Consider the following 9,638-nt stretch of genomic DNA (forward strand, 5'->3'; position numbering starts at 1 on the left):
AAACACTAAGTTCAGCCAAAATGCTCAGTGGGGAGAGAGCATGAAGAAGATGGGGTGGGAGGGAAATTCAAGAGGATTCCCTGAACTTTTGTTTCTTTCTAGATTCCTCTCCTTGGAAGAGCTTTCTCCAAACTAATACCCATTGAGACAGTTTTCCCAAGTAGCTCTAGCATTGCATGGTCACCGACCAGTGACTTGATTCTCTTGATGTGGCTGGGAGTTATACTAGAGAGGACAGCAAGGGACTTTCCAGCCCCAAGATTCTCTGAAGCAGCCCCCTGCTCTCTCGGCTCCAGGCTTGCTCTGGGGAGCCAAAGGTTTCTTCGGCAACATGCAGGTAAGCCATGTTGCTGTAGGGGCCGGGCCGGTGCAGACATCCGTGCCAGCCCTCCCCCTGGCTTCCCAGCAAGCTGCTGCTCAACCTTGTAGCAGAGTTAGACGGCGGTGCAGGCGGGGGTTGGAGAGAATATCTCTTTGAGTGTTTGACAAAGAAAAACCATAGAGACTTTTAAATACTGAGAACAAACTGAGGGTTGATGGGGGTGGGAGGGAGGGGAAAGTGGGTGATGGGCGTTGAGGAGGGCACCTGTTGGGATGAGCACTGGCTGTTGTATGGAAACCAATGTGACAATAAATGTCATGTAAAAAAAAAAGAAAGAAAAAGAAGAAGAAAACCCTCTTTAAGACTGGTCTATCAACAGGCTGATTGAATTTTAGATTTTCCTCCTCCAAACTTTCCTCTATTCTGTTCCTGAAGCTTTTATAGGCACAGTCCCAAGGATGGTTAGAAGGCCCCTGGAGTTCACCATCAGAATGGCCTTCCCCACTGCCACCTCGTTTCAGCCAACCCTGGAAGCTGGAGCCACCACTTTATGTCTCATGATGCAAGAGAGGAAAGCCACTCAACTCCCAGCCTCCAAACTGCATGGGGGATTCCCAAGACCCTTTTGGCTTGCAGAAATATCCTCCAAGGTAGGACTCATCACTCCCATGTTCCCTGATATTCCAGAAAACAGTTCCCTTCCTTGAACTTGGGTCCTTCTGTTCAACTGGCTATTGAGAGTGTGCGTGTGAGAAATCGAATATGCAACAACAATGCTTGCTGAGCACCATGAGAGGGTTCTCCCAGTCCTTGACATCCTGCTCTGTAGTATTTAACTTCTTTCTCCTCCCCAAGATTCCTTCTGAATTCCCTTCCCATCCTCCAATCTTACTGCAGCGGTGACAAGAGGGTCCGAGAAGGTCTTGATGTTACTGTCTTCCTTTGTTGTATAATTACAAAAAGATCATAATAGAAGCAAATGAATAAGAACTTAAAAATGCCTTATTGTCTCTCTCTCTACCCCCCCCCCCACCACCCCAATCCTCATGGTTTAGGTTCTGAAGGATTCTAACCATACTTTAGTGTTTGATATAACCATACAGAGTAATTTCTTACACTCAAGATACAAAGCTACTTAGCTAAAAGATGTATTTCGCTTTCCACTTTTCAGGATGAGTAGAGCAGCCTTCTCCCCCAAATCCTATCACTTCCCTTCCCGACAGCCTGAACTTTTTAGGGGAGTTAAGGCAGGAACATTTCCAGTCACCTATTAAAACTGTGGTCATGGAGGTCTGACAACGTAAACACCTGGACCTTGACATCAACAGCAAATCCGGCTCGTCCAGGAGACCTCAAGGGTTTCATTTGACTCCAGATGTGGATCAGGGCTAGTGGGACCAGCGTTGACGCGTCCCTATGAGTGGGAAGAACACATCCCTTTTCGAGCACTTCATAGCCTGGGCTTGTGCAGAGTAAAGGGAAAGACCAGAGAGCCCCATGGTGTATCATGCCCTGAAGCCCACTGCATTTGAAGACCATAAAATATGCAGCAAGCCCATTTGTGTTGCCTTTCTCCTCCTTGATCATCATGAAATAAATTGTTGCAAAAGGAAAATACCTAAGTCCCTGAAATCCCTCTCAATGTAGGGTGAGTGAGATTTGAAGAAAACTGTTCAATTACTCTGACGTTCTCATTTTAGAAACAAGCCACAAAGCTGTGTTCCTATAATAGAACTACAGTGTCTACTGTTGGTGTATATTTGCATAATAATTGCTACACAAAATCAAACCTCAAGCTTCGTCTTTTGCATGTGGCTTCATTCCCCCCCCCCCCACAGCATCAAAAATATTTTGTATCTCTGCTTCTAAGGTCTTCTCTAGAGTTCATCTTTCCACTCTGTCATTCTCTCTTTTTCTCCTAATCAATGAAAGCTTTTTCTCCTCAAGCTAGAAATCCAGGCAAACTATTAAATCCGGAGCGTGTAGGACTTCCGTTATTTACCAAGAGGGTATTATCATAAGGCAGAGATCTTCAGATTCAACTTTAGCTGTGCCTGTCACCGGCAACAAAAGAGATATGGGGTATGTACAAGGGAATCAGCATCAGGGATCTTTTTTGTCGGAGTTTTTTGATAAAGGGACTACCCGTAATGTCCTTCAGACAGGGTCCTTCCCTGTTATCTGCCCATTTTTGCTGTCTTTTTCTCCCACTACACTGCCCCAGCACTCCACAGAGCCAATTTCTGTAATTCCAAAGGAAGAAAAAAAAAAAAAAACAACTGAGATGAAACATGTTTTCTCTTTGAGGGTGACCTCTGACCCTTTCCTTTCCAATACACCTGACACCAGGGTTTTAGAATAAAACCCGTTTAGGTCTGGGATGCTGACGTTGCTTTCTCTCCGTCTGTCCGTCTCTCTCTCTCTCTTCGCCTCTCCCTCTCCTCTCTGTCTTCTCTGAGGCCGAACTCAATGAAAAGTTGTTGCAATAATCGCAGCTCCCTGCTCTGCCAGGGCCCAGGGAGAAAGGCGGAACACGCAGGGTGTTTTGTTAAATGCTCCCGTCGTTCGCAGGGGCTGGGACTTGATAAAAGGAGACAGTTTTCTGAAAAGATTTGATTGAAATGGCGTGTGCCAGGGCTGATGGGAGCCAGCGAGGGACAAAGCGCCGCGAATCCATGGACACTCGAGCAATTATGCCTCCACGCTGAAGGTGGATTAGCGCGCTGGAAAGAAGCATATGTTTGGCCCGGGGCGACACTTCCCCCCGGCTGAGCTTAGAGAATGGGAGCGCGGAGAGCTGCTGGACCCGGAATATCAACTATCTGCGAAGCCCCCCTCCCCAGCCCAGCCCAGCCAGTCTCCCCGCCCCCGCCCAGAAAAGTCAGAGCGCATTTTTACAAAGAGAGGAGGAGGAGGAGGAGGAGGAGGAGAAGGAGGGAGGGAGGGGGAAAGGGATGCCCAGAAGTGCAAATGGGCCTGGGATTGGCGAGAGGCGCCACCCAAGGCTTTCATCTCGGGTCATCCTAATGGGAGATCCATGCTTGGGCGTTGAGATTCAGAGGGGGTCGGCTAAACGCTCCCCCAGTAGCCTTTCCTTCCCACTGGTTAAGTAGTTCGGCCCAGGATGTTCGCCCAAACGGGTATTGGAAGGTCAACCAAAATTGTTGCAATAAAACAAGATCTTCATGCCTTTTTAAAGATTCAAGTGGCTAATGGACAGTGTCGCGGGAGGCGCTGAGCGGGCGACGCGGGTTCCTGGCCTCTGGGTGGGTCTAGGTGAAGGAAAGGCCCCGGGAGGGCGGTCAGAGAGTGAGGTTTTGGGCGAGATGCGTGGCGAGTGAAAACAGCTCGGGGAGGCCTGGACGGAAAGAAAGGGTGGGGGTGCCGGGGTCGAGTCCCACGCCGCTCGAATTGCTTAGAGACCCGGGCCAGGGTTGCTAAAACCGCGCGCCGCCTCGGGAGTCGTGGAGCCAGAAAGTTTCCCAGATCCTGCCTCCAACCATTAATTAAAGCACCGCTCCTGCGGAAAAGGCCCTTAAAACTCTGACCTGAGCCTCCCGGCTCTCGCTCACTGCACCGGCGAGCGCGCGAAGGGAGGCGGGGGGCGCACGCAAGTCCCAAACCTCTCTCTCAGGGTTCGACTGCAGTTTCATTGGGTCTCACCCGGTCGCGAGCGCCGGTGGCCGCCGCCCAGGCCGCCCGCGCCCCTTGCCGGGGCTGTCGTCTTGGCCCCCTACGGTCCCCACCCTCCCTAACAGTCCCCACCCCCGCCTCCATCCAACCCCGAGCTGGGCTCGAACCATCAGTCCTCTTTTCCACCGTCACCGCCCCCGCCTCCCACCTCCAAGGCCAGACCTTCAAAATCAAGTTGCGCGGTGCTTCTGATCCAAAGAGGCGCGCGACGGGATTTGGGGGGCGAATGTAGCTAGGACTGCGCGGGGGCCGGCGGGCGGGGGCGGGGCGCACGGAGGGGGTGCGGACCGTGCCGCCTCCTCCAGCGCGGGGGTCCTGGCGCCCGGAGCTGAGATCAGGCATTGCGGACCGCCTCCTTGCTGTGGACAAAGGCGCAGCCCAGACTTGGGGGCTCCAAAAAAGACAGGGGGGATCCTGAAATAGGATTTGGTAGCTGACAAAGCAGACGGAAATTTGATCCTAGCATTAACTCAGCGCCTTAGGAAAAAAAAAAAATCTTTTAAGCTATATTAGCTAAATTTAGTTTGACCAAACCGTTCAAATAAAAATATAAATAAATCTGTATACATAGATGTGTATATTTTCCCAGGGTAGGTTGGATTCTAAAAGGGTGATGAGCGAGAACAATTCAAAAGAGAGCTCAGGGAGATGTGTGCCCTGACAGAAATAGGGGTCCTGGCTTCTCTACTTGCAAAAGTTTAGAGTTGGGGGTGGACAGCTGAACAGCAGGGCATGGTCATACAGAGGCTGGACCACCAAACTCCACTTCAGTTTGGAGTTTCGGGTTTAGGATTGTTGCTGGAATTTCGTGATTTCCATAGAAAAATCATGTGCAGAGAAGGCATAGCCTGGAATTGGGCCACTTAAAAGAAGAAGAAGAAAAGAAAGAAGGAAAATGCCCGTCCTGCTGTTGAAAATATTCCCATCTCCAAATGGAAGTTAATATGGAAAGTCAAGCTAATTCCACGAAGTTTCCCCAAAGATGGTCAGACTCCTCATTAAAAACAGAGAGACAGAGAGAAAAGGAAGGAAGGAGGGAGGAAAAGGGGGGGGGAGTGAGAAGGAGGGAGGGAGAGAGAGAGAAGGAAAGAAGAAGGAAGTTAAGGAGGAAGAAAGGAAGGAGGGAAGGAAGGAAGGAAGTTAGGAAGGAAAGAAAGAAGGAAGGAAGGAAGGAAGGAAGGAAGGAAGGAAGGAAGGAAGGAAAGAAGGAAAGAAGAAGGAAGGAAGGAAGTTAGGAAGGAAGGAAGTTAGGAAGGAAGGAAGGAAGAAAGGGAATCTCTGTTATAAATACCTTAAGTATCTACTATGGAAAGTTCATCTCCTCTGCATTTCCTTCTCCTCCAACATAGATTTCTCTAACAATATCCTAAGTGTTGCTTTTTTTCTTGAGAAATAAATCTCCCTGTGAAAGCAAAGTTGGCTTTGTGCTGTCCTTTTCAGACGCCAAAGATATCAAAGATACACAGTTTTACGTGGGAATAACAGTTAAAGTTTAATCATAGGGCCCTCAGGTTCAGCCTAAAATCTCCTTCACTCTCTCCTTTCCTGTTTCAATCATGACCCTAAAGAGCAGAATGTTATTTTTCAAACACAGGAACCTCCTGTGTACATGAATTGCGTAGGTTTCCATCCCAATATTCTCTTTCTACTCTCATGGCCACCCTGCTGCCCTCAATGGGAAACAGTTACTTCTTGGAGGAAGACTTAACTTGTGTTGGCAATTTGATTGAGAATGTTTCTCATCTATGTCCATGTGGGCAAAGATGAGTTTGGGCTACTGGTTTCGTAGAAAGAAATCAATGTCACGTTCAATCATACAACTGCTCTCTGTTTATAAATACTCCACCTCGGACTAATTCATCCCTGCCTTCAGAAACACAGTTGAGTAAACTCTGATCATTAATGGGGTTTTCGGTTCTAACTCGGGGTTAACTTGGCAAATAAAACTTCTAAGAGGAACCCATAACAAGGTCAAACTTTGTCAGTTTCTCTCCCATGGTGCGTTCCAAGGAGGACAGTATCCTTAAGAGTAGTGTAACACTTGGAAACTGACATGCCATACCTGTGCAGCAATCAAGTTTAATATAAGAAAGGAATTGTTCATTGAAATTCGCAAGGAAAAATATCCCTGAGCACCCCAAGAGCTGATGCAGAGGTGTGAGAACTGTTATTACCTGGCGTGTTGTGTGGTTTCATTCTTCTGGGGTGGATGCTGGGGTGATGTGAGGAGTTGGCTTGGGTTTGTCTGTGGTATGTGGGGTATTTTCTTCTTATCTCCTTGCATTTTAGGTATTTCTCTTTACCACATAGCACTAAGCGATGGGGAAACGTGGCTGTGTTTCTTCAAATGCCCAACTTGGATAATCAAGCAAATTAAAGAACAAATTTCACTACTCTCGCCTCAGGATCATTGCCATCGCTGCACCTGTAACTCAAAGAATGAAAACCCTGGTTATTTATGTTGTACTTTCTGCCTCTTGGATCTCTAGCGACTTGACCCGATTTTTATAGCCCTTTTACCCAAGCAATGAGGATTCTTCCCCTCACTTCACCTCCCCCCACGCCCAACCAACCCCATAACTGAGTGGCTTAGGAGGAGATCTGTAACTGGGATGAAGCAGCTGTTGGCTTCATGCCGCCCTCTAACTTGATTATTCTTTGGACACGTTAGGCAAGCATTAGTGATTGATAATGACGCTAATTAACCCCTTTCCTTTCCAAACAGTAAACGGCTGCCAGCAGGATGCTACAAACAATAAATATAAAACACTGCATACATCAATATCTGTTTAAAGCACAACTTCATTTGGGCACATGTAACCATACTGCTTTCAGTTAACAATTTCACTATTTACTCAAGCACTTCTCCAAAAGCCAGAGGAGGGAGGAGGCAGAGGAAGAGAGAGGGTTAAGAAAAGGAGCCTGCAGCTTTAAGACCACGAAAACAAAAACAAAACAAAACAAAACAAAAAAACTCAACAACAACAAAACGCTTGTCATACCTGTCAGCTGCAGCAAAGTTAAGCTCTAATGAAAACCAGGCGTAATTTTTTTTTTTAAATTTCAGGTCAATACTTTTTTAAAACTTAATTAATCCAGCTCTGTTCTTAACCTATTTAACCTTAACACAAGGTTGATGACCACATGTGATTTTTTTCTTTGGGGGGGGGGGGGAAGCAGCTCTCCTACCTGACATGGAATTATTATGAATTTACTTTTGATTGAGAAAGAAGTGGGGAGACTGTTTCATAAAGGCTGGTGAAATTCAGATTTTTAGAGGATTTGAGGAAACCAGGGCAAATTTGATCTGATTGCGCAGTCTCACGTAACCTGAGTTGTAAAGAAATGTACATTAAATTTGGAATTTTGATAAATGAATATTCCTAGCAAGTGAATAAAATGTATTCAATTAACTAAAACCCTGTGCACTTCTGAACTGAAGTGGAATCGACTGTAATTGATTTATTTGAAACCAGAGGTTAAGGACTGAATTAGCTAAGTACAACTGGGTATTTCAAGCCACTGACTTCTCAAATGTCAAATCCCTTCTATTTTAAATATTATTTCAGCTGCGGGGCATTGCAGTCCTGATGGTAGTTCCATCAAGAACTCAAATTATATTAATATTCGATTTTGGGGAGGAATGGATTGGATTGTGATTTTTAAAGGGTGTTGGAGAACAGAAGGGGTAATAAAGGAGCATTGTGTTTTCATAAAAATTGGGCGTGGTAATTAGCATAGCCTAGCAAGCATCCTTATAACTCAAGTATGTATCCTAATTTGAGTTAATCTACAGAGAATCATGGTTGTTAGTATATAAACATGTGACCTGTCAAGCAATCACCATGTGCTTTCAAAAATACACATTGGTCACAACAGATTAAAGTCAAAATCCATATAATCTTCAGTTAGACCCATAGAAATTATTTTTAATAATAACTGCTCTAATCCTCCCACCCCATAGAAATAGATATAACTTCTTTTAAATATTAAAAAAAAAGAAAAAGGAAAGGAAAGTCACAATATCCTGATCCTCAAAATGTCTAACTACGGAATAAAAATACCTAATTCTGTGCATTTGGAAACCATTGTTTATTATGACCTTGTAATGTTCTAACCCACTATTTCCTTTCTATCTTTCTCAGGATGCAAGGATTATATTGAGTTCAGGTTTTCCAACATAACAAGCATCTGTAAATCCAGATATGAATGAATGGTATTTAATAAGATTGTTTTCGTTTTAAAATGAGTATTTATGTGTCGTTGGAGAAAGCAGCAATGTATGGCTGTTTATGAATGCTATTGTGCCTGAGGTTAGGATCCCCCACACAATCTGAGATGCAGCCAAGAAAAACAGCCCTGATAGACAATGCTTCACTTCACCTGCTACGATGCTGTGTGCGTTTCATTTCTGTCAAGAGTATGTACAGTTAGGGTTCATTCGCCTCATTATTTTGTTACATCTACGTTACAGTTAACCAGTCTCTCTAGGAAATAATAAATAACCGCTTTAAAAAACAATTGCTGCGTTGCGTTCGGAGAATACACTTTCCATTTGAAATTAAAAAAAAAAACCACCATTGTTATGAATTCTCTGGCTTTGGAAAATAGAATTTAGACTCCACCAACTCTCGTTCGTCTGTCGAGATTGATTTTACACAGCCTTCCATAAGGAGATTAGAAAGCAAAAGGCTGCAAAATGGACACTGTCTAATGCTTTGCTTCCTTAGTCCTTCGGAATGTCAAACCGGATGAACAATTGTTAAATCTCCTCCAGTATGTATAGCTAGACACATTTCCTATGACCTTTCTTATAAACCTTCCAGTTAACTACCTCCATTTTCTTCTTAAAAACCATTAAAAAAATCCCCTCCACTTCCAAAGCAAAGACTTTCCAAATTAGACTTTCCAAAAGCTCTGAATTCACCATTTTTAGGTACAGGAAGTCCTTCCTGCTTTAAGAGCTAAGCATATAGTCCTGTTACTGTAGAAGACAGATAAGATAGTCTGTAGGGGCAGGATTCACAGCCCTCCCCCACCCTCTCCACCCCACCTCAGGGCACAGTTTCTATTTCTGAAAGGTCCTAGGAGGAGCACCGAGGTGATAGAAAAGGGTGGGTCGGCATTTAGGGGGCAGGCAGAAAAGACCCTGGGAATGAACCTCATTGCCACTCACCTCTGCTACCTCAGGAGATCCTAAGAACAGCAGAGTAGTGAACTCAGCCCTAAATAAAATACTAAAATAAATGGGAGGCAGTGTACCCTCTCTTTCCCTGCTCCACGTGAGTTTAACCATTCCTTTTCCCTTCCCAGAAAACCAGAGCTGGGTCTTGCTCATTGACATGCCTTAGCCACTGAGAAGCTTGAGCCAGTCAAGTGAAGGTTTACGTGGTATTTCCTTTGTGCTAATGAACTAACAATTCAAATTTCAGTTATCCTCTGAGACAGGTTCCAGAGCAGTTATGGGGCGGGGGGGGGGGGGGGGGGGTGGGGGGGGGTGTGTCTTCTGTTCTGTTCTCCATCTTCCCGGTCATCCTTAACAGTTTGGTTCTGAAGGTTTTATATTGCGGTTTCCAAAACACAAACGAAAACCTAAAGGGTCACCATAAATAAAATAAAACTT

This window comes from Acinonyx jubatus, chromosome B2 (genome assembly GCF_027475565.1).
Source record: "Acinonyx jubatus isolate Ajub_Pintada_27869175 chromosome B2, VMU_Ajub_asm_v1.0, whole genome shotgun sequence".
Lineage (NCBI taxonomy): Eukaryota > Metazoa > Chordata > Mammalia > Carnivora > Felidae > Acinonyx > Acinonyx jubatus.